General features: G+C 39.8%; 1 long non-coding RNA gene across 2 annotated transcripts; it reads left to right on the top strand.

Annotated features, from left to right (window-relative positions):
* The first annotated feature begins 12,565 nt into the window (after positions 1-12,565).
* On the top strand, positions 12,566-25,637 carry LOC137224577 (uncharacterized). Of its 2 annotated transcripts, XR_010943384.1 has the most exons (4): positions 12,566-12,802; positions 18,790-18,934; positions 23,551-23,652; positions 25,444-25,637. It is a non-coding gene; the product is annotated as an uncharacterized lncRNA (long non-coding RNA). The 2 variants fall into 2 exon arrangements; XR_010943383.1 differs by lacking the exon at positions 12,566-12,802 and having other exon boundaries at positions 13,226-18,934.
* The last annotated feature ends 908 nt before the right edge of the window (positions 25,638-26,545 follow it).

Below are 26,545 nucleotides of genomic sequence, written 5' to 3'. Positions count from 1 at the left end.
TTTTATTATTATTTTTAAATCTGTGTACTGGCTTATTTAACTGATTTACTTTCCAATTGTGATTTTCTCTTTCCTATAACTTCTTTTCTATTTAGAAGAGACCTTTCAATAATTCCTTTAGGATAGGTTTAGTATTGCTGTATTCTTTTAGTTTTTGCTTGTCTGAGAAATTCTTTATCTCTTTCTGTTAAATGATAATCTTGCTGTGTAGAGTATCCTAGGTTGCAGATTCTTCCTGAATATACCTTGCCACTCCCTTCTGGCCTGCAGTGTTTCTTTGGAGAAATCAGCTGGTAGCTTTATGGGGTTCCCTTGTAATTAACTCTTTGTTTTTCTCTTATTCCTTTAGAGTCCTCACTTTAACTTTTGCCATTTTAATTATAATGTCTTAGTGTAGGTTTGGGTTTATCTTGTTTGGGATCCTCTGTGCTTCCTGTACCTGGATATCTGTTTCCTTCTTTAGATTTGGGAAGTTTTCAGCCACAATTTCTTCAAATACGTTTTCAATCCCCTTTTCTCTTTCTTCTCCTTCTGGGACTCTATTATGCATAGATTAGCATGCTTTGTATTATCCCATAGCTCTCTTATATTTCTTTCTTTCTTTCTTCTTTTTTTTTTTTTAGTTTCCATCTGTTGTTCTAATTGGGTGATTTCCATTATTCTATCTTCCAGATCACTTATTCATTCTTCTGCATTATTCATCTGCTATTCATAGCATTTAGTCCAGCTTTCATCTCTGCAAATGAGTTTTCTCATTTTTCTTGGATCCTTCTTATATTTTCTAGTTCCTTTGTATAGCTATCTGCATTTTTGTTGATAGCTTTTAATTCCTTCAGTAATTTTATTATTATCTATTTTTTGAACTCTGTGTCTGTCTATTAGACTGAAGAAGTCTGTTTCATTGTTCTTTCAGGGGAATTCTCTTGATATTTTAATTGGGAGTGTTTTTTCTGCTTCTTCATTTTACTTATATTTATTTCTCTTCCTCTATGTGTTTAGGAGAAACAATTATCTACTGTAGTCTTGGAGGGCTATTTTTATATAGGAGTGTCTCTTTGTAGCCTGCATGGTTTAATATTTTTTTGGTGAGAGGGTGGTTTTTAGTATGGATGCCTATTGCCTCTTTCCTCAGTGTATGCTGGCCAAAATCCTACGTGTGATCCTTCAAGTCTGACCACAGGCAATTGCAAAGCTTCTCCTGGCAGGTTCTACAGGAGAGGCTGCTGTGTCCACGCCAGCCTCAGTGCACAGTTGGTGTACTGAGGTCCCTGAAGGGAGCTGCAGTCAAGGACTCAGGTCTCTCTGATGCCTCCATCTCCATCCCACCGTCCAAGCTCATTCATATTCCTCCATCTCCATCCCACCGTCCAGGCTCACTCATATATCTGTATTTAACTACATTCCCAGCCCAGACACATCCAGTTGGGGGGGGGGTCTCCTTTTCTGGAGACTTAACAGAGACATTTTTCACGCACCTCCACCAAGACTTTCCTCTCTGGGGGGGCCTTGACTAAAAGGATCTTCTCCACTTCACACTCTGACTCTACTTTTCAACTCCTAGCCCTTAGCCTCTTCCCTCCCCTGAGGGGCAAAATGGAACAAAGAGAAACCAGCACCGCTCTTTTCCTTTGCCTCTTAGCTTTACTTATGCAGTAAGTGAATAAGGATCTGGTTGTTACTTTTAATTTGGTTCGTTGTCTTAACTGACCACCTTGACAACTGGCAGCTTGACACAAACCAAAGGGCTTCATGAGGTCTCTTATTCAGAATTTCACATTTCCCTAGAAGTAACCATTTAGGAGACATCTGCACAGAAAACATGAATATCTTTAGATGGAGGTCTCTTATAGACCTGGTGAAAACCAGGGAGCCCCAAATGACCCTTCTCCTCAAGAGTTCAGGTAGACTCCTCACATGGCCAATAATCTGATTTTGGTTCTATTCAGCAGCTGGGAAACTGATGAACACACCCCATCAAATTCTGGCTTTCTTGGCCAAATACTCCTGCCACCATGGTCACCCATGGCCTGGAGTGTTACTCAGACAATCAAACTACTATTATAGCAGAAACCTGGTCATCCGAATGGGTGCCAATCATAAGAGTAGGCTCAGCCCAAAGAACAGCCTTGCTGTGCCATCCTTAGGGACCCTCACTGATGCATTTATGCACACACTGAGATTTACGTGAATTTATTTCACTCAACAGTGTTTACTGACCTGTTTTGTTTTGTGTTTTCAGTATCTTGGAACAGAGGCCTTACTGCTCCAGTGTAACTGAGTTGGATGGGAAGAGGAGGGGAGAGAATTTACTTTTTCGTTGAGCAGCAAGCTTCAAGATCTATGACAAGTGGGGAGGAGACAAGATAGAGGAGTATAAGGACTTGAGTTCACCTCCTTTCATGAAAACACTAAAGTAACAACTAACTGCAGAACACACAAAGTTTCAGCTGCACTGGGACCCAGGGCAAAGCAATGACTCCATAAGAGCCTGGGCCAGACCTACCTGAGGGTCTTGGAGGGTCTCCTGGGGATGTGGGGGTCAGATGTGGCTCACTATTGGGGCAAGGATACTGGTGGCAGAGGCCCCAGGAACTATTCATTGGTGTGAGCTCTCCTGGAAGTCACAGTTTTGGTACCAAGATAGGGCCCCACCCAACAGCCCATAGGCTCCGGTGCTGGGACACCTCAGGCCAAACAGCCAACGGGGTGAGAACACAGCACCACCTATCAGCAGACAGGCTGCCTAAAGTCATCCTGAGCCCACAGATGCCTCCAAACACACCCTTGACATGGCCCTGCCCACCAGAGGGACAAGACCCATCTCCACCCACCAGTGGGCAGGCATCAGTCCCTCCCCCCAGGAAACCTACACAAGCCCCAGGACCAACCTCACTCACCAGGAGGCAGGCACCAGAAGCAAGTGGAAATATGATCCTGCAGCCTGCAGAATGGACACCACAAACAAACACAGAAAGACAAAATGAGATGGAAGACAAATATGTTTCAAACTCCAGAAGCACAGCTAAATAAAGTAGAGATAGGCAATCTGCCTGAAAAAGAATCCAGAGTAATGATAGATCTTGGAAAAAGAATGGAGGAAAAAGAATGGAGGCACAGACTGAGAAGATACAAGATATGTTTAACAAAGAGCTAGATTTAAAGAACAAACAAACAGATATGAACAATACAATAACTGAAATGAAAAAATACACTAGAAGGAATTAATAGAATAAATGAGACAGAAGAATGAATAAGTGAGCTGGAAGACAGATTGGTGGAAATCATGCCATGGAACAAAGAAGAATGAAAGGAAATGAGAACAATTTAAGAGACTTCTGGGGCAATGTTAAATGCATGAACATTCACATTATAGGGGTCCCAGAAGGAGAAGAGAGAGAGAAAGGCCCTGAGAAAATATTTGAAGAGAGAATAGCTGAAAAATTCCCTAACATGAGAAAGGAAACACTCACTCAAGGAAGTGCAGAGTCCCATACAGGATAAACCCAAGGAGGAATACGCTGAGACATATATTAATCAAATTGACAAAAATTAAAGACAAAAAGAAAATATTGAAAGCAACAAGGGAAAAGCAACAAATAACGTAAAAGGGAATTCCTATAAGGTTATCAGCTGATTTTTGAGCAGAAACCCTGCAGGCCAGAAGGGAGTGTCACTATATGTTTAAAGTGATGAAAGGGAAAAAATCTACAACCAAGAGTACTCTACCCAGCAAGGCTCTCATTCAGATTTGACAGAGAAATCAAAAGCTTTACAGACAAGCAAAAGCTGAGAGAATTTAGCACCACCAGACCAGCTTTACAATAAATCCTAAAGGAACTTCTCTAGGTGGAAGAGAAAAGGCCACAACTAAACAAGAAAATTATGAATGGGAAAGTTCATCAGTAAAGGCAAACATACGGTAAAGGTAGGAAATCATCCACAAAAGAAGTATGATATCAAAACTAGCAATCATGAGAAGAGAGCACAAATGCAGGATATTGGAAATACATTAGAAATTAAGAGACCAGCAACTTAATATTGTACATATACAGACTTAATATTGTACATATAGCAAAACCTCATGGTAACTGTGAACTGAAAATCTATAATAAATACACACACAAAAAAGAAAAAGCAATCCAAACACAACACTAAAGACAGTCATCAAATCACAAGAGAACAAAAGAGGAAGGGAAGAAAAAAGAACTACAAAAAGAAATCCAAAACAATTAACAAAATGGCAATAGGAACATACATATTGATAATGACCTTATATGTAAATGGATTAAATGCTCCAACCCAAAATCATAGACTGGCCGAATGGATGCAAAAACAAGACCCATATATATGCTGGCTACAAAAGACCCACTTCAGATCTAGGGACACATAGAGAGTGAAAGTGAGGGTATGGAAAAAGGTATTCCATGCAAATGGAAATCAAAGAAAGCTGGTGTAGCAATACTAATGTCAGACAAAATAGATTTTAAAATAAAGACTGTTACAAGAGACAAAGAAGGACATTACATAATGATCAAAGTATCAATCCAAAGAAGATATTATAACATTGTAAATATATAGGCACCCAGCATAGGAACACCTCAATATATAAGGCAAACACTAACAGCCATAAAAGGAGAAATCGACAGTAACAGAATAATAGTGGGGGACTTTAACACCCCATTTACATCAATGGACAGATCATCCAGACAAAATCAATAAGGAAACACAGGCCTTAAATGACATATTAGACCAGATGAATTTAATTGATATTTATAGAACATTCCAAAAGAAGCAGAATACACATTCTTCTCAAGTGCACAAGGAAAAATATACAATCTTCTCAAGTGCACAAGGAACATTCTCCAGGATAGACTACATGCTTGGCCACAGAGCAAGCCTCGGTAACTTTAAGGAAATTGAAATCATATCAAGCATCTTTTCTGACCACAACACTATGAGGCCACCAACACCCTGATACCAAAACCAGACAATTACCATAAAAAAAGAAAATTATAGGCCAATATCACTGATGAACATAGATGCAAAAACTCTCAACAAAATACTAGCAAACTGAATCCAACAATACATTAAAAGATCACACACCATGGTCAAGTGGGATTTATCCCAGGATGCAAGGATTTTTCAATAGCTGCAAATCAATCAGTGTGATACACAACATTAACAAATTGAAGAATAAGGCTTCCCTGGTGGCGCAGTGGTTGAGAGTCTGCCTGCCAATGCACAGGACACGGGTTTGTGCCCTGGTCTGGGAAGATCCCACGTGCCGTGGAGCGGCTGGGCCTGTGAGCCATGGTCGCTGAGCCTGCATGTCCGGAGCCTGTGCTCCGCAACAGGAGAGGCCACAACAGTGAGAGGCCCATGTACCACAAAAAAAACCCCCAAAACAAACAAACAAAAAACCAAATTGAAGAATAAAAACCATATGATCATCTCAATTGATGCAGAAAATGCTTTTGTCAAAAATTCAACACCCATTTATGATAAAAAAACTCTCCAGAAAGTGGGCATAGAGGGAACCTACCTCAACATAATAAAGTCAATATATGACAAACTCACAGCTGACATCATACTCAAGGGTGAAAAGCTGAAAGCATTTCCTCTAAGATCAGGAACAATTTGTATGGAAACACAAAAGACCCCCAAATAACCAAAGAAATCATGAGAAAGAAAAAGGTTGCTGGAGGAATTAGGCTCCCTGACTGAAGACTATACTACAAAGCTAGAGTCATCAAAACAGTATGGTAATGGTAATTCCCTGGTGGTCCAGCTATTAGGACTTGGCGCTGTCACTGACAGGGACTGGGTTCAATCCCTGGTTGGGGAATTAAGATCCTGCAAGCTGTGTGGTGTGGCCAAAACAAACAAACAAACAACACACATACACAAAAAAAACCAGTATGCTATTGGCACAAAAACAAATATAGCTTAATGGAACAGGATAGAAAGCCCAGAAATAAACCTACACACCCATGGTCAATTAATCTACAGCAAAGAAGGCAATAATATACAATGGAGAAAAGACAGTGTCTTCAATAAGTGATGCTGGAAAAACTGGACAGCCACATGTAAAAGAATGTAATTAGAACATTCTCTAAAACCATACACAAAAATAAACTCAAAATGGATTAAAGACCTAAATGTAAAACCAGATGCTATAAAATCTTAGAGGAAAACATAGGCAGAACACTCTTTGACATAAATTGCTGCAATATCTTTTTGGATCCACCTCCTAGGGTAATGATAATAAAAACAAAAATATACAAATGGGACCTAGTTAAGCTTAAAAGCTTTTGCACAGCAAAGGAAACCATAAAAAAACAAAAAGACAACCTACAGAATGTGAGAAAATATTAGCAATAGAAGCCACTGACAAGGGATTACCCTCCAAAATATGCAAACAGCTCATGCAGCTCAATATCAGAAAAAAAAACAATCCAATCAAAAAATGGGTAGAAGATCTAAATAGACATTTCTCCAAAGAAGACATACAGGAGGCCAAAAAGCACATGAAAAATTCTCAATGTCACTAATTACTAGAGAAATGCAAATCAAAACTACAATGAAGTATCCCCTCACACTGGTTAGAATGGACCTCATCAAAAAGTCTACAAACAACAAATGCTGGAGAGGGTGTGGGGAAAAGGGAACCCTCTTGCACTGTTGGTGGGAATGTAAATTGATACAGCCACTATGGAGAACAGTATGGAGGTTCCTTATAAAACTAAAAATAGAACTACCATATGATCTAGCAATCTCATTCTTGGGCATATATCCAGAGAAAACCATAATTTGAAAAGATACATGCACCCCAAATGTTCATTGGAGCACTATTTACAATAGCCAAGACATGGAAGCAACTTGAAAGTCCATCAACTGATGAATGGATAAAGAGAATGTGGTACATATATACACAATGGAATATTACTCAGCCATAAAAAGAATAAAATAATGCCATTTTCAGCAAGATAGATGGGCTAAGAGATTATCATACTAAGTGACCTAAGTCAGACAGAATGACAAATATCATATGATATCACTTACATGTGGAATCTAAAATAATGATACAAATGAACTTATTTACAAAACAGAAACAGACTCATGGGACTTTCCCCAGTGGCACAGTGGATAAGAATCTGCCTGTCAATGCAGGGGACACAGGTTCGATCCCTGGTCCGGGAAGATCCCACATGCTGCAGAGCAACTAAGCCGTGTACCACAACTACTGAGCCTGTGCTCTAGAGCCCGTGAGCCACAACTACTGAGCCTGTGTGCCACAACTACTGAAGCCCACGTGCCTAGAGCCCATGCTCCACAGCAAGGGAAGCCACCGCAAGGAGAAGCCCACGCACTGCAACGAAGAGTAGCTCCCACTCGCCACGACTAGAGAAAGCCTGCACACAGCAATGAAGACCCAATGCAGCCAAAGAAAAAAAAAACCAAACTTTTAGTTACCAATGGGGAAAAGTTGGGCGGAAGGATAAAATAGGAGCTTAGGATTAACATTCACACACTACCACATATAGAATAGATAACCAACAAGGACCTACTGTATAGCACAGGGAACCCTATGCAATACTCTGTAATAACCTATATGGCAAAAGAATCTGAGAAATGGATATATGTATATGTGTAACTGAATCACTTTGCTGTATACCTGAAACTAACACAATGTTGTAAATCAACTATACTCCAATATAAAATAAAAATAAATAAAAAAAATTGCATGTCACCCCCTCAATTAAAAAAAAAAAGATCGATGACAAGTAATTTCATAAACCTTAACCCATGTAATCCTTCCACTAGTGCCATTTTATAGAAGAGGATATGGACTCAGAGAGAAGTTAGGCAAATGTCCTGAGGTGACAAGTGGTGCAGTTGGGATGTGATTGCACAGCCTGTGTATTTTCCACCCAGCACAGTGTTTCCCTGTACCATGAGGTCAGCTCAGTGCAACTTGCTGTAGTCTATTAAAGTTATTCATTATGTGATAAGACTATTATATTTATGTTTGTATTAGTCTTCTCAGGCTGCCATAACAAAACTCCACAGACTGAGTGGCTTAAATGGCAAAAATTTGTTCTTGCACTGTTCTAGAAGGTGGAAACCCAAGATCAAGGTGTCGGCAGATTTGGCTTCTTCTGAGTTCTCTCTTTGGTTTGCAGCGGGCCCTCCTCTCACTGTGTCCTCGTGTGGTCTTTCCTCTGTGTGCGGACATCCCTGATGTGTCTCTGTGTGTCCAAATTTGCTCTTCTTATAAGGGCGCTAGGCAGATTGGATTAGGGCCCACCTTAACAGCTGCAGTGAACATAATTTTTGAATACTTCTTTTAAGGCCCTGTCTCCAAATATAGTCACATTCTGAGATACTGTGTGTTAGGGCTTCAACTTATGAATTTGGGGGGGCTACAGTTCAGCATATAACCAGATTCATACTGCCAGAGTTGGGCTGTGTAGGACCAAGGACCATCCTTGGGGTGCAGAGGACCCCAAAGAAAATCATAATTTCCTCTATTTCCATACAAGCTTTTCAGAGTGGAAAATTAGATTAGAATTGACAAACGGGGAAGAGTTGAAAGGTACATTGTGAAAGAAAGAAATGGCAGCTGATGAAACCACTTCCTCTTCTCCTCCATCCCTCTGCTGCCCCTCTGAGATGCTTACTTATTGATCAGTTATTCGTTTATTCAAACATCATTTACCTGGTCCCGATTCTGTACTGAGGCAGCATGCTAGATGTTGAGGATGCACCAGCATTACCCCTGTTTGCATGGGGCTTCCCTTCCTGTAGAGGAAACAGAAGGTAACAAACACCATAATTACACACTGGCATAAGCACTGTAGCTGGGCTGGTGCAGGATGCGTTTGAGGTCGGTGGTTGGGTATGGTTCCTTAAGGTGGTGATGTTTAGGCAGAGACCTGAACCATGAAAAGGAGCTGCCTCCTGAAAAGTTGATGGAAGAGGTTTCCAAACAGAGGAAACTTCTTGGCAAGTGCGAGGTCTTTCAGCAAGAAAGAAATGTTCTAGGAACCGACTGAGCCCAGGTTGGTAGCACAGAGTGAGGTTGGAGAGAAAAGCAGGAAAGAGTGTTCAGAAACTGTTGGCTGTGTAAAAGTATCCCAAACTGGGGACAATTGCCCTTTTATGAAACCCATTCAAGGGATGAGCTTCTGGCAGAGCTGGTGCAGATCAGGCCTTGCTCGTGTAGTAAGATTTGAAGGAAGTACTGAGGGCTGTCCTAAACCAGAAGTCTAGCTTTCACAATCCTTAGCATCTATTTAGAGAGCCTGCCATTCTATCACTAAAGCATCATTTATCTTTCAAATACCTTTGCTTTGTCTGGAAAGAGGCTCCTGTTTAAGTACAGATAACCGTGGCAGCTTACCTCGTTAGACCTATCCTCAGGAGTGGAGCAGTTGGTTGGGGAATAATATTTGTTTTGGGCCCTGTCTGAACCATATCCAACTCTGAAACTGGCCTCTTTAACAACATCATCTATTTTTTCCCTTGAGTATTTCTGATATTCTTTTCCCTGTCTCCCCACTGTCCCAGTCTTCCCCTGCTCCCTTCTGCACACAGCTTGGGACTCAGTGTGCACACATCATGTCCTCATTTCTGTCTCAGATTTCTCACCTTGCAAACTTCAGCCACACCTATGATGCAGACCCCACATCTTGAGCAATTGAATCATCTGCTTTCTCCATCTTGACTGTACTTTCTGAGACACACTGAAGAAAATCTCATAACCTTGCTGGTTGGCTGTGAGATCCCCCTCACTGCTGATACATCTTTGCCAGCTGTCCTTTCTCCAAACTCGAATTCATTAACACATTTCTCTTCTTTAGGCTTCTTGGTATATGCAGAGAAATAGCCCGTGTTTTGAAATCACAGTTGTGGGTTCCAAACCCCACTGTTCTTTTTTACTTACAGCTGTGTGGTCCTGGCCATGCTATTTAGCTTCCCTGAGCTTCTGCTTCCTTATCTCTAAAACAGGTTTAATAAAAGCTGTTCACTGTGTTCAGTTTGAATGAGGTAAACTGTTCAGCAGTTAGTTTGGTGACTAGACTGGTGATAGATGATAAGCAATGTAGAGTCTCTTCTTCTTGTCTCAAAGCTCCAAGAACAGATGATACGTTAGTAGAACCTCCAGAGTCTAAGGAACATTATGCAGCCTCTTTAGAGGAAGCCAGGCCAACTCCTGGCTGTGAATCCCATGTGATTGCCAACATCAGAGGCAAAGGTCTTCCTTCATCAGTCCTGCTCTCCAGCGTGGTGTCCTATCTCTAATCACAATAAATTATGTCTCAGTCTCATAAATTCAAGGAACACTGCTAAATTTTCTTCTCTTTATACCCAAGGCCAAAGTTCATGTTGAATTTAATCAGGATGGAAGTGGAAACAGGATTAAGCAACCTACAAGATATATGTGTGACAACTAATAAATATATTTCAGTACAACTCCCACTGCCTGGAGAGGAAAAAGAGCAACAGAGCCACGACAGCTATCAAAAAAGGAAAAATAATTAATGACAATGAGTAGAAAATGATTGCAATGTAATCACGTTGCTCATGACCCACAGGCTGGAAAAATTAATTTAAAGGGCATTTTCCATATCTTCTGAGTAGATATCAAAGATAAAATACAATTTTTATTTGTATTTTTTATACAATTTTTATTTGTATAAAAGGCTTCCCTGGTGGTTCAGTGGTTAGGAATCCGCCTGCAATGCAGGGGACATGGGTTCGAGCCATGGTCTGGGAAGATCCCACGTGCCGCGGAGCAACTGGGCCTGTCTGCCACAACTACTAGCCTGTGCTCTAGAGCCCGCGAGCCACAACCACTGAGCCCACATGCCATAACTACTGAAGCCCGCACGCCTAGAGCCCGTGCTCTGTAACAAGAGAAGCCACCGCAATAGGAAGCCTGTGCACCGCAACGAAGAGTAGGGCCCCCTCGCCACAACTACAGAAAACCTGCACGCAGCAATGAAGACCCAATGCAGCCAAAAATAAATAAATAAATTTATTTAAAAAAATACAATTAAAAAATGTAGGCAGTGTTTTATGATAGCTGCATGGTCAACTCTAAATTACTCTTTAATGTAGGGAGGTAGGAGGTTGACCAGAAAGCTTGAAAATGACTTACAGAAAGCATGTCACTCTTTAGTACTACTATGTGCCTTGAGTAACTTCTAGGTTAGAGCATATAAAGGGGTTCCATATTCCTGTCTGTTATAAATGTAAGCATGATGAATATCCACTACTGCGATTCTTCAGTATTTTATTGTGAAAGTCAGTCATGTCATAGACAACATTCATAACTAAATAGCATACCATTGCATGAATATAGCATGATTATTCATTCCACCATTGGTGGACATTTAAGTAGTCTCCATGTGGGAACATTCATAGCCATGTATCTTTTCTAGGAGTAAGAGTATACTAGATGTATACGTAGTCATAGAACTTCACCTGAACTCCAAGGTAACTCAACAGCTCCCGTCACTTTTACTCACCCTTACATATACAGATAGGAGGTAATTTAATGCCAGGATATTTGATCTACCTGATGCTGTCTCTTAAAATTTCCTGGGCCTGGGGCATTTCCACATCAATAATACAGTCAGTGGCAAACTGAGCCCCTTGGTTAAGAGATGGCATCTCTGCATCCTTAAATGCCATTTCATAAACAGAGCTTCTCTTAAACCATTTTTAAATTTTTCAGAAGGAGAAGCAAGTCCCCTTCAAACATTTACGGTTTTTTTTTATTAACCCTCTGTTAATGTGATTTAGGGGCATTTACTTTTTTCTAACCAAGGATATTATATGGAATCCAGTTAAATGCAGCAACTATTTACTTAGCAACTATTATGAATACTGAATATGCTGAGTGTTGTGAAAGACATCAAGTCACACAAAACAGAGTCCTAGCTCTCATGAAGCAAACATTCTCCTCACTGAGAAAATATTTAAGCCCTTCACTTCATTCAAAAAAATACAAAATGATATCCACCTCACTCCTCCAAAATCCAGATACCTGACAACTTTGTCTGTTGAGGACTTAGCCAAGAAGCAAACTCATTGTAAAATAGATGCCACAAAGTGCATTCACTACACACATGGGATTCCCTTGGTGCTTACTCATAGACTAGAAATACTTTTTATGTGCCCACAATGTTTATTAAGCTAGCCATCTGGTTTATAAGCCTACCACAAGTCAGAACTCACAAATAAAAAGAGGCAAGCAGGGTAGCAAGGACAAGTGACAGCAAACTTGTGACAGCAATGGAAAAAAACCAAAGAGCGTAAAAAAAAGGAGATAAGCACACTGACACCTTTAATGATGTACCCAAGGACAAACTGGCCTTCATGAATCAGTAGGTCCTGAGGCACTTCTGCATTTCTTTCATCAGAGCCCAGGAACAGCTGCACTTATTACTGGCCTTGGTGCATTGAGATAAAGTCAACTCAGTCTATTCTAGGTAAGAAGGAAAGTGAATGTGCAGTAAATTTTTAAGAATTTCTATATAAAGGGTTATACTTTTTTTTTTTTTTTTTTTTTTTTTTTTTTTTTTTTTTTTTTTTTTTGCGGTACGCGGGCCTCTCACTGTTGTGGCCTCTCCCGTTGCGGAGCACAGGCTCCGGACGCGCAGGCTCAGCGGCCATGGCTCACGGGCCCAGCCGCTCCGCAGCATGTGGGATCTTCCCGGACCGGGGCACAAACCCGCGTCCCCTGCGTCGGCAGGCGGACTCTCAACAACTGCGCCACCAGGGAAGCCCAAGGGTAACACTTTTTAAAAGCTCTGATGCTTAAATCAACGACATTTTTTCTAGGTCAGAAACTCAGGTACCTCTTACCTGTCATTTCTTAAGCTCTGTTATATGCCATGAGCTATATATATATCCCTCTACCTCAAAGAGAAAGACCGTTATCCTTACTAAATTGAGATTCAGAGAGGTTAAGAAATTTTCCCAGAGTCACACATCTGCTATCTGATTGATTCAAGATACAAACTCTTGACTTTCTGACTCCAAAATCCACGATGTGTCATTATACCACATGGCTTTATTTATCCTAGAGTCACCTTTCTAAGGGTTACTAAAATGATGCCTTTTTCTCCATGTATATTTCCTAAAATTAATAGTAAAGTGTTGAAGTATATAACACGGTTATCAGCACGCTTGATTTACATATTTGCCTCAGGGAATAATTAGATATCCAGGTTGCTACTGTGGTTAATTTGTACCTACCACACGCCCCAGTGCCCTGTGGAGGGAACATATGAAGAAGCCTTTCAACTGACTGCTGAGTTCTCTAGAGTTCTCTAGATCCTGGAGTTCAAACACTGCGGGGGGACAGGGGCAGGCTCACACCAGAACTTCTGCAGGTCAGCCTGGCAGTGAATGAGGGAGGGTATTCTGTCTAATTTCAACACAGATATAGAGGCATATTGACATAGGCATATTGACTCGGCAAATGAAAAGACCTCAGAGTTTTGTTCTAAAAAAGCAGTTTACGGAAAGACCTGGGATAGAAAGAAAGCTCTTGGGTATACCCAGTGACATCCTTTGGAGGAGGGATCAAGGCCAGATCCCTGGAGGTCACAATTCATCTAGACATATATTTAGGAACAGCAGGACCAGAACTAAGAGGGAGCTCAAAACTCCAGAATCAAAATAAATAACATTTTAATGCAATACTTTAAAAAATGAAAATTAATATAAAAAGTTAATGATAAATGAAATATCATAAGTTAAATAAAAACAGGATTAGTGTTACTGTTTTTTCCTTTTGCTTCAGGATTCACAATGGCTTTGCACAACACTAACAGAGAATTAACATAAATGTTCCTTTAAAAAAGGAGGGTGAACACATGGCTGTAGAAAGATGGTGATGTGGGAGATTATTTTTAAATTACAAGGGTCACTAGATGGAGGAAATAATAATTACCTTCCTGGAGTCTTTTAATTCTCAGTTATACCTCTGTTCAAAATATTCCCAGTGAGAGCCATGGCCAAGGAAAGCAGCCTAAAAGTACCATTAAATTGTAGACCTGTTGATGTTGGGCTTGACCCTGTGACTTACTTGGCTTGTGGAACATGGGAAGAAGTGAAAGTGTGATGTACCAAGCCTAGGCCTTAACAGACATCCCATGTTTCCACTCACTTTCCTTCTATCATTGCCATGAAAAGAACATGCCCCAGGTAGCCTGCTGGTCCCATAAGAATGAGAGTCACATTAACCCAAGATAAGCCAAATCCATGGTCTGAAGCCATGCCCAGCCAATCACGTTGGAATCATCAGGGCTGCCCAGTCTCCCTCAGAGATGCATGAATAGACAAGGCTTATTATTGAGGGATTTTTGTGGTTGTCTGTTACACAGCAATAGTTGACTGATACATTGTCAATAAGCCAAAACATTCAGTAATTTCTTAAGCCTCTGCATAGATCACTGATTATCAACCCTAAGTGTACAGTAGAATTGCCTGGACAGCTTGTTAAAAATAACCAATACCCAGGCCCCCACCTCAGATCAGTTGTTTCAGAATCTCTAGTGGTGGTTCTTGGGCATCAGTCACTTTTAAAAGCTCCTCAGTTGATTTTCAAATGTGCAGCCAGGGTCGATAACATTGATGAAGATTAAGATACAAAAATCTTATCACCAGCCTGAAGAAGTATATCTGTATGTTCATTTGCTGTGGCTGGGCCATCCTTCTCCCATACTAGAGAGGTTTGATTGAAAGCACGCTTGGCTGGGAGTTAAACAGTGTTTAAGATGCCCATATGGTGAGGTAACTAATATGCCTGGTGAGGTGCTAGAAACAGAGGATTATACTATAATGTATGTGCTATGAAAATATTGTGTGGATAGCAAATCTAAACATATTCAACAAAAAACTGAAGAGATGGAGAATGGAAGTTAATGTGTGGATTCGAACTAAGGGGGAAAAAGGAGAATTGATGAAACACAGAAATCAAGAACTAGGAGTAGAAAAGCAAAAATTGGTTAGAAGTTTGCTGTGGATTCCAACAGTATTAGAATCATCTAGGAAATGTAGAATTCCAGGTCCCATCCCACATCTCCTTAATCAGAATCTGAATTTTAATGAAATACCCAGGTGATCTGTATATATATGTATATATATTCAGGTTAGAGATGCACTAGCTTAGAAGGATCCAGGAAATGAAGTGCACGTACCTCCAGATGATTTTTATATTCTTCTCACGTATGACTGTATGACCAGGTCAAGTACAATTAAAGGGGATGAGGTGTGACATGAAATGTCAGGTGTGCAGACATCCAATTAATCCAATAACTATTCTAATTATTTAAATTTCATACTTTAAAAAATGAGGGTTAAGACACCAGAGATTCTGATTTAATCTGAGGTAAGACCCAAGCATAGGCATTTTTTTTAACTACCAAGATAATTCTGAGCAGCCGATGTTGAAAATCACCACTTTCTGTCCTTTAAAATTAAAATCTGAACTGCTGAAAGACTGTCTTCATCAGCTATGATTCCAGAAATAGTATTAATATATATGCTTTTATTTTTTTCTTATTTTTTAAATTAAAAAACATTTTATTGGAGTATAGTTGCTTTACAATGTTGTGTTAGTTTCAGGTGTACAGCAAAGTGAATCAGTTATACATATACATAGATCCACTCTTTTTTAGATTCCTTTCCTTAATATATATGTTTTTAAAACTTAGCTGCCTCTGTATCAATCTTGGTTCAACCCTTTACAAGCTGTATGACTTTGGGCAAGTCACTTAATCTGTTTGCCTCAGTGCTCTCATCCATACAAAAGGGATAATAATGGTAAGTGCTTCATAGCATCCTCATGGAGAGTAAATGACTTGTGTGTATGAAGTACTTAAGAAAAACATCTGGTATAGAGTTAGACTTGGTAAATGTAAGCAAAAATGATGCAGATAAGGCAAATTTGGAATTAGAGGAATGAATTGAGTGTTATGGGCTGAATGTTTTGTATCCCCCCAAAATTCATATGTTGAAGCCCTAGCTCTTGATATGATGTATTTGAAAGTGGGGTCATTGGGAGGTAATTAGGTTTAGATGAGGTCATGAGGGTGGGGCCTTCATGATGGGATTAATGCCCTTATAAGCAGAAGAGGACAGAGAAATCTCTCTCTTCGAACACATACGCTGAGCAAAGGCCATGTGAGCACACAATGAGAAAATGGTCATCTGCAGACCAGGAAAATAGCTCTCACTAGACACCACAACTGCCAGCACCTTGATCTTGGACTTCTAGCCTTCAGAACTGTTAGAAATAAGTGTCTACTGTTTAAGTCACATGGTCTATGGTATTTTGTTATAGCAGCCTACATGGACTAAGACCCTGATACAATTGTATATAGTCTGAGAGAATTATGCCAGGAAGCTCATAAATAAGGATAAATTAGTTGGCAAAAATTGAGATCTACCATTCTGGATAGGATCTAAATAAACTCTTTTTATGGCAAGAAATTTTCTCCTGAGGTTCTGTCCTATTTCCTTATGATTCATCTGATATTTTAAGGTGAACTGGATAACTGCCCCTGCTGAGGAGAAACCTAGAATCTCTGAAGAGAAGAAATGTGGGATCTGGTATCAGAGGGTCTCAGGTCCTATCCCAACTCTGCTTAAACTCTGACCTCTTTACTACTGGGCATATACCCAGACAAAACTATAATTTGAAAAGATACACCCACCCCTATGTTCACAGCAGCACTACTTACAATAGCCAAGACATGGAAATAACCTAAATGTCCATCAACAGATGACTGGATAAAAAAGATATGGTATATACAATGGAATATTACTCAGCCATTAAGATGAATGAAATAATGACATTTTCAGCAACATGGATGGACCTAGAGATTCTCATACTAAGCAAAGGAAGTCAGAAAGAGAAAGACAAATACCATGTGGTATCCCCTATATGTGAAATCTAAACTGTGACACAAATGAACATATATATGAAACAGAAACAGACTCACAGAGAATAGTCTTGTGGTTGCCAAGGGGGAGAAGGGGTAGAAGAGGGAAGTACTGGGAGTTTAGGATTAGCAGATGCAAACTATTATACAAAGGATGGATAAACAACAAGGTCCTACTGTATAGCACAGGGAACTATATTCAATATCCTGTGATAAACCATATTGGAAAAGGATATGAAAAAAAATATGTGTATAACAGAGTCACTTTGCTGTACAGCAGAAATTACACAATATTGTAAATCAACTATACTTCAATAAAATTAAAAAAACAAAAACTCTGACCTCTTTGAGCCTCGATTTGTTCATCTACCAAAAGGAAATAATGACAACGTGGTATACAGATAAAATTAAATAAACTGGTGTCTGAGAAAAACATTCTGAAAGTATCCTGTGAAGGTTAGTTGTTATTATTCACAGAGAAACGTTTTCCAAAACACCTTGAGCATTAGGCTGACTCTTCCTTAGGTTCCAAAAATTTCCTAAAGACATTGGAGATCTTGTCTCCATCTTAATGTCTCTATTCCCATAATTTCCAGGCTTCTGTTAGACATCTAGTCAGATTTTAAAATAGCAAGTTCAAAGGGGAAGTAATCATTTTCAATGAAGTCTTAAGTTAATTATCTAGTACAGTGAAAAATAAATAAGGACTCGTTTAAATAATCAATAAATCTAGACCTTGACCAGAGATGTGCATGCATTTTTTCCCAGCCATGTTCCACAAGTTTCTGATTGGCATTTATCTTTACTCAGGTTCACTGCATGTAGTTGTGCAGGTCGTGCACTGCGTACACAAGGGGGTGACATCACACAGACTAAATAAAGCTCTCTCAACCTATGCAGAGCAGACCTACCCAGCTCTACATGGCAGCCTGATTTGGCCAACCACTTTCCTGTCTCACGCAGGGAGCTATTTTCTGAGAAAGGACCCATGGATAAATCATCTTTACCTTCCAAATTCCCTACTGATCAAATCTTGTTAATCCCAGCCTTCCTGTCCCCTATAATCACCACCAGCTGATAGATGCTGAGAAAAGCTGGGTTCATAGGCTTACCACCTGCATAGTAGCACCAGGCCCTGTACTTGTTTAGTGCTCTGCTGTCTCCATCTTGAAAGTCATAATAATTTTTTAAACAAGGAGCCCCATATGTTCATTTTCTACTAGGTGCTGCAAGTTATGAAGCCAGTCCTCATGCTTAGAGTAAATAAAATTCAAAAACTCATCAAACTGTATCCAGGTTTTGGAAGGCTTATAAGCAGATTGCTACAGGGATTTATATATATTAAGACAGTGACCTGCACACAGCTCCCTAGGAAAACTACTTCAGAATCATTTGGGGAGTTTGAGAGTATGCAGATTCCTGGGCCCCATAGGCTGGAGATTCTGATACAGTAGGTCTGGGTCTTGGTTATATTCTGTTTTTTTTTTTTTTTTTTAATACCACAAGTCATTTTGATATGCAGCCAGGTCAGAATATTATTGCTTTGGGACATGCCAGGCTGGTCTTATTAAGAAGTGGAATCAGGAGGACTGAATTTGAGTTAAAGCTCATAAGCTCTCCTTTGAGTGTTCACTGAGATTAGGGCAGCTACCTACTCTGAGGCTCTATCATAGTTCCTTTTCTAGGAGCCTAAGAAAAGGACCTTAGACCTTGAACATGGGAGAAATGGTTTTTAAAAGCCAGGGGTCTTTTAATTAGATGATGTTAAAACCTAAGATTAAAAGATAAGAGATTTTTGCTTTTTTTCCCTTCCTCCTGTCACTAGATTTTTAGTGACTGGAGAGTATGTCCCAAAACACCCCTGAAGGACTGCGACCTAAGAAGAGAGAAAATGGGGAGGGAAAACGAGAAGATATGTTGGTGCATGAATGCTGCTTCTGGAAAGTTCCATGGATGGAAGGATGTTCCAGGTGTGTATTTCAAGCAATAACTGAGCACAGGGTCAGATTGTGAGGTGTAATAAACTCTCCTTAGCTGAGGTTTCTAATGAGGACCCGGCCCTGGCATATTTGTCTTTCTGGAGGGTTCCCAGCTCCCCAAGGTGGCAGCTGGCCCTCCTCCATGAGCTCAGCAAGAGTTCCGCCCCTGCTGCTCCCAGGGCTGAGACTCCTCACAGGAGACCAGAGCTCTGCATGGTCACAGCATGTCACATGTGCTGTTTTCAAGTCTCTCTGTTGTTTGTGTGTTTCTTTGTTTGGTTTTGTTTGTTTGTGACAGGTTTCTATATGTTGTCTAGATAAATAAACTAGTAGGTAAACCACCATTATATCCTAAAGGTTTGTTTGGAGAGAATCATTGTCAGTTTCTCCCCTGCAGGGAAGAAAGAGTTCCTATATATTAGGCAACTTTTGGAAAATCTTTCTAAATAGAAAGTAAATTCATTCAATCAGATTTATTCAAGGCTAGCTGATATCAGGAAAATTATGAGAACATCCCTGAATCATTATAGAACATTATTTGCAAGTAGGAGTAGAGGAACAGGGACAGAAACATCTCCCTGGCCAGATTAAATCCCTTCCCATGACTACAACCGTCCACTTTAGGACAGCTGAGCTCTCAAGCCTCCTTCCCCAGAGCCCTGGAGAAATGTTTCAGACACCCTGTCTATTTTTGAGAGTTAAACTGGTAAAAGACCCGAGGAGTCTCTTCCTGGTGTGACATCCTCCCACTCCCCAGTGCATGACATGGGTTAAATGGAGTCTGGTCCAAGGTCAGAACTGATGCTTAGTGACTCCCAAGCTCTCACTTCACAGACTTCCTATACAGAGCCAGATTCCCTTCACCTGGCAGTGCTCTGAAGAGACGCGTCGCTATCTTAAGGGAATACTCTAGCTTTTAATTTAATGGTTGCCAAGATCAGCAATCTTAGAAGTGTGGTTGTCAACTCTCCTAGGAGGCTTCTTCAAAGATCCAAAGGATCCCGAGGAGCTTACTCTCCAAAGTGTTAAAAGAGGCCGTGCTAGGCTCATAAATCATAGGGAAAAAAGACATCCGGACTTCCCTCTGAGAGGCTATGATCTAGGTTGTCTTAACCACACTTTTTTATTCATTCAAGTAATTAAAATGTGAACAAATAAAATATTAGTAGAAGCAGATAAAATATTTACAGATTTCAGCAGAGTTTTTAATAGCACTAAGTCCGTGAAGGACTGCATAGAAAATTGGAGAAGATCAGCTCTTTGGAATACAGGAGACTGCAGATCAGGGCTCAGAGGGAACAAGGGTGAGAAATGGGCTGAAAATAGGGGATTCACGAATGGTCTTTACTCAGAACAACAGCATTCATTGGGCCCTGTACCTTGGTCACCCACCTACCTCCACTCAAGGCTGGAGATACTGGGCCTGAAGAGAAGGAAATTCAGTCTAGTTCCTACATGGTCCAAGAATAACCCACCCTCACAGCTATGTAAACTCCAGCTAGCGGTTTTCAACTTTCCACATCAACTGCAAGACAACCGCAGAACTCTTGATGATATTTGCAGAACCACATGAATGTTAAAGATCCTGGCAATGGTGAGAGAGGAGAGGAGGGAACAAGAAGGGGAAAGTCAGGGGTGTTAACATAGAGAATATAGAGGGAGGGAGTTGTGATAAAATTTAGGAAATGCAAAAAACAAAGCACTACACTGTTATTTAAAGTTGCAACGGGACTTCCCTGGTGGCGCAGTGGTTAAGAATCTGCCTGCCAATAGAGTCTGTCTGCAGGGGACACAGGTTCAAGCCCTGGTCTGGGAAGATCCCACATACTGCAGAGGAACTAAGCCCATGTGCCACAACTACTGAGCCCATGCGCCACAACTACTGAAGCCCACGTGCATAGAGCCTGTGCTCCACAACAATAGAAGCCAATGCAATGAGTGCACCGCAACGAAGAGTAGCCCCTGCTCGCTGCAGCTAGACAAAGCCCGCATGGGGCAACAAAGGCACAATGCAGCCAAAAAAAAAAAAAAAAAGATTAACTTTAGCATTAAAAAAAGAAAATAAAGTTGCAACGATGACCAACAGAAGTAGAATGATAATAACATAAAAAGACTAATGAGAGGAAGGGAAGGGGGGAATCACGTGGTATGAGTGAGCTAATCCTTTATCATCATGAAATAAATAAATCAATAAGTGGCACCTAATTTTTTTTATATCAAATAATTATCTGGAGTTGTGAAGTTACACAGAAGTAAAACAAAAATGATTACAAGGGCTTTTCTTTGGGGAGTAGAACTGCTGATTAGAAAGGGGTAGAGGTGAGACCATTGCTTTTTATAAAATCTTTAGTATCATATCATTGTTTTCATGCATATGTATGAGGTGATAATGCAGGTGAACTCTGGAGACCTTACCATCTGTGTGATTTTAGGCAACTTCACCTAATTTCTCCATGCCTCATGTCATTTATATAAAGGTTGGATTAATAATAATGTTTACCCATATTGTTGGAAGAATTTAGTGGGATGATGTAATTAAAGTGTTTAGCACAATGACTGAACAAGAGTAACTTATCAATAAAGACTGGCTATAATCATAATTATTATAACTTGCTTTTATCCACTTAATACATCATTAACAGCTCTACAGATTAAGACACATAGCTCTAACTCACTCCTTGGTAGCTGCATTATAGTCCACAGTATGGGCTGCTATACTCACAATCCCTTTTGGGTCTCACTGATCTGAAATTCAGGGTCAGAGAGACAGTTGTACTGTGTCTTTGGTCTCAGATGCACTTTATAAGACTTTGGAAAAGAAATAAGGAGTATTATTCAAGGAATAATGTTAACCTCTTCCATCAAGCCAACCAATGGCAAACTAGTAGAGCAATATTATTCATGCTATTGGATCTTATAAACTCCATCATAACTTTATCAAATGAGGTTAAAGTGGGTACAATTTTTGAAGAAGCAGTTAATAGTTAATTTGACATAAAGAAGCATGTTCTTCCACAAATGTTCCTCCTAACCAAGGCCAACAGCCTTACCACTGTGTGCCAAATGATCCAAGGGATCCAGGCAACTCCACAAAGGCCCAGCTCCAGGACTGGGCAAGGAAAAACATGAAATCCACAACTAGATAACACCAGCTCCGAGTTTACCTTCATATACGGAAGGCAGCAAATAAATATAAGCAGAATCCCAGGATTATATAGCATTTTGATTTAGAGTTGTGATTAGCAAAACTACATCCATGTCTTCAGGGACAGTTTATCATAGTAGTACTTTGCTGATGTGGTTTCAGAAAATTATATTAAATGAAAAATCCTGTAGAACAGATGTGTTCACAAGTCCCTGTCCACCTAGCAGTTGATCTGTTTAATGAAAACACTGTTATGGTTCAGAATTAGTGCTTTCTACTGTTACAGTATTGTTATATTAGAGACCCAGAGGAGTAGAGAAGGTTGAAAAGGAATGAGAGTGAGGAAATTGCCAGAACTAGGGGTCAGGGATAGAATCTCCAAGGCAGGTACCTCAATATGGTACAGAGGAAAGGAGATGAAAAAGACGTGTTATTGAAAAAAAGGAAGAAATAGCAAAATGAGGACATAGAAACAGAATGCCTGTTTTATTTAGATAAACAAAATCAAGTAAATAACACCACCACTGTGCTCTAATACATTCCACTTAAATATAATTGGAATGTAACAGAGCTACTTCCATTTCTCTCAAATGTATCGAAATGAGATTTTACAAGCATTCACAAGCAATTCCTTCCCCGAATCATCCTTGTACCAGGGGGAGTCCTATGACCACTTTGCTTGTTTTCAAAAGTCATGGATGAATTTCTATTTAGTTCCTCCACAACAGTTCAATTTGTAGTGGCTGTTTGGCTAGCTTTGGAATAATCAATTATGTTTTGTCTCCAAAGCACGCAAGAACAACCCCATTTGAGGATTTGCTGCAGAGAAGCGGTCTCTACAGTGCTATGGACTGATTCATGCTCTCCCTAAAATTCATATGTTGAAGGCCTAACCCCCAATGTGATGGTATTAAGAGGTTGGGACTTTGGAAGTAATTAGATCATGACGGTGGAGGACCCATGATGGGATTAGTGTCTCTCTCTCCATCTCCCTCCTTCTCTCTCCCTCTCATTCTCTTTCCCTCTCTCCCTCCCTACCCCTCTCATTCTCTCTCCTCCCTACCCCTCTCATTCTCTCTCCTCCCTCTCTCTCTCTCCCTCCCTCTTTCCCTCTCTCCCCCCTCTCCCTCTCCCTCTCTCTCATTCTCTCCCCCTCTCCCCCATTCTCCCTTCTCTCTCTCCCTCCTCTCTCCCCCACTCTATCTCCCCCCCTCTCTCCCTCCTTCCCCCACATGAAGACACAATGAGAAGGCACCTATCTACAAGCCATCAGGAGAGCCCTAACCAGGAACCAAATTGGCTGGCACCTTGATCTTAGATTTCACAGCCTCCAGGAATATGAGAAATCTGTCTGTTGTTTAAACCATCCAGCCTCTGGTATTTTGTTATGGTAGTCTTAGCTAAGACATACGGATGTGTAACATGTTTCTCTTTCTGTTCTGCATGTGTTTACATTTAACAGAAATCACCCAGCAAGATCCTTACCACCAAAGAGCTACGCTTCCAATCAACACAAAGCCCGATTCCCATCGTACATCCTATTCATCTTGAAACCACAAAGAAGGTAAATTTTATCTGATTAAAGATAAGATAATTTTGAAGAAAGCCAGTAATTTAATTTTGGATGATAGCAGAGTGAGCTAAAAACAATAAAGGTTAACCTTGGAAAGAATAACATTGGCAGTTTTAAATGACACAAAACAGAAGGATGAAACATCAACTTATTCTTGAATGCTAACCCTAGCTACGAACAACCAAAAGTGTTGAGATTTTTATCAAATAGCATGCCTCCTTCCTTAAGAGGCCACCACACACATTTCTAACTTTATTTAGAGTTGTATTTAGTTAGAGTTGTTTAGTTAGAGTTAGAAACTTTAGTTGAGTTTCTTTTAAAACATAAAACGTTCAGACCAAAACTGGGAAAATGTTTCTCATTAAAAGGAATGTAAAACAAATATTTTCAAAAATCTATCCCCTAAGATATTTATAAAGTGACACCAACTCTGTATTTTCACATATCTCAGAAACTGCCTGCAATAGAATAGCTCTTGTTGAAACAAAAAAAAAAAAGCAAATGTCTTATCTTAATTTGCTGATGCAGGCAGCAATAGAGTTCCTTTACATTTAAACCAAAATGTACAGCTTGAATTTGTCTTTTTCCATTGCCTTTATTAAAAAAGATGAATATATGTATGGTTCTTTTATAGTTTGCAATGCACATACATTAGTGCATTTACTCTTTCCAAAAAACCTGTTAATTTAGTAATATTATCATCCTTATTTTTTTTTCAGAGAAGTAATTGGATGCTAGAGAGGGAAAGGAATTTCCCAAATGTTAATAAATGCAAAAGTGGTACAGCTAGAATTCAGCAGAACACAGCCTTTTGTAGGGTACATCTTGTTCTCCCCTCACAAATGAAGTATGGTCCTCCCCCAACAAACACCCACACATATACATAAGATGTAACTTGTTTCAGAGACTGATTACAATCGGCCACATATTTGAGAAGATTTTCACAGACTTGGGGTCTTTGATGACCAATTTCTCCTTATGGTCTAGAGTCCCTGTTTTGATTACTTAGTGACTTGCAAATTAGATTGTCCCCAAGGACAGTCAGACCCACCAAGTCCCCAGTGGACCCACTTCAACAGCATTTTTTATTGTTAATTCAAATAATACACATAAAAACCTTGAAGCCTGTCCTATCTTTAATATCAATCAACTAATCAATCAATAAAGCTTTCTTTCTTCACTCTCATTAAACAATTTTTTTGGAAGCCTTCCTGTGATGATCAGTTTGCCTGTTAAAATTATGTTATTCAATATTTTTTAAAAAATATGTATTGACTTGAAATAAAAGACTGCTCAGCATTTTTCCATCCCTCTGACTTCAGAGACCACCTCGAAGAGAGGTTCTAAATGAGACCACCCTGCTAAATTGTCTAGACCTGGTGAAGAACACTCAAGCACGAAAACAACGTGGCAGGCTTCACTGGGCATGTGACTCTCATAAGTGAGAAACTAGCCTTGTAGTTAAGTGCACCCATGCTGGAATGAGACCATTTGGGTTTGCATCTTGACCTTACGATTTTCACTAACACTGAGAATGGGGGCAAATTATTTAATAGTTCTCATAATAAGGTAATGAGTTAAATATGAAGTGAGTAAATAGAGGTAAGTACTTCAAAAAGTATCAGGCACATAGAAACTGCTATAGAAGTATTAGCTGTTATTATTACTATCATAGCCATGTAAAAAAATTCTCCCTCTTGAACCTTCAGGGACAAAAAAATAATTTTTAAAGCAGTTTCATCGCAAAAACTCACTCATTTTTTTTTCCTTTTTGTTTCCAAGTCGGAGCTCTGCAAACTACAGCACATGGGCCAAATCCAGCCTGCTACCTGTTTTTGTACAACCAGCAAACTAAGAACGGCTTTTACTTTTTTAAATGGTTGAAAAAATATCAAAAGAAGAAACTATTTCATGTCACATGAAAATTACATGAAATGTATATTTAGTGTGCTTAAATAAAGTATAAATGGTACCCAGCAATGCTCATTCATTTACATAGTGTCTGTGGCTGCTTTTGGGGTACAAAGCAGAATTCAATAGTTGCAACAGAGACCCAATGACCCACAAAGCCTAAAGCACATACTATCTGGCCCTTATAGAAGAAGTTTGCCAACCCACATTACAGGTAATTGATGTGTGCTCTATAAAATTCAGAATAATCCAGTGAACTGAGGGAGGTGCAAATAGGTCTTGAACGAAACAATTCATATTCAGGAAAATCAAGAGATAATATTCAACTGCTTAGTATTATTCCTTCTGAGGAGTTCAAGCAAACATATAGCAAAGAAGACCATTGAAATTATGGCTAAATTTTAATTATAAACTAAATTTTTTATATTGGGTGGGATTTGTTTATTCATTATAATCAAACATTATCTGAGGTCACATTATAGATGCCCAGTTTTTTATTCTAAAAATTACTAAAAATGTATAGGAAACTCTATTTCAATCTCCTGCACCGTGAACTTTAAAGCTTTTTTTCCCCTCATTTTTAACACATTGCATATTATTCCTCCTTTTAAAAGTCAAATTTTGAATCCAAATAATTAAAAATTAACCATGAGGGCTTCCCTGGTGGCACAGTGGTTAAGAATCCTCCTGCCAATCCAGTTTCAAGCCCTGGTCCAGGAAGATCCCACATGCCGTGGAGCAACTAAGCCCGTGCGCCTCAACTACTGAGCCTGCGCTCTAGAGCCCACGAGCCACAACTACTGAGCCCGCGTGCCTAGAGCCCGTGCTCCACAACAAGAAAGCCACTGCAATGAGAAGCCTGCACACCACAACGAAGAGTAGCCCCCGCTCGCTGCAACTAGAGAAAAGTCCGTGCACAGCAAAAAAGACCCAACGCAGTCAAAAATAAATAAATTAAGTAAATAAAATAAAA

The sequence above is a fragment of the Pseudorca crassidens genome, chromosome 5, assembly GCF_039906515.1.
Source record: "Pseudorca crassidens isolate mPseCra1 chromosome 5, mPseCra1.hap1, whole genome shotgun sequence".
NCBI lineage: Eukaryota > Metazoa > Chordata > Mammalia > Artiodactyla > Delphinidae > Pseudorca > Pseudorca crassidens.
This window is presented reverse-complemented; position numbering and strand designations above follow the sequence as displayed.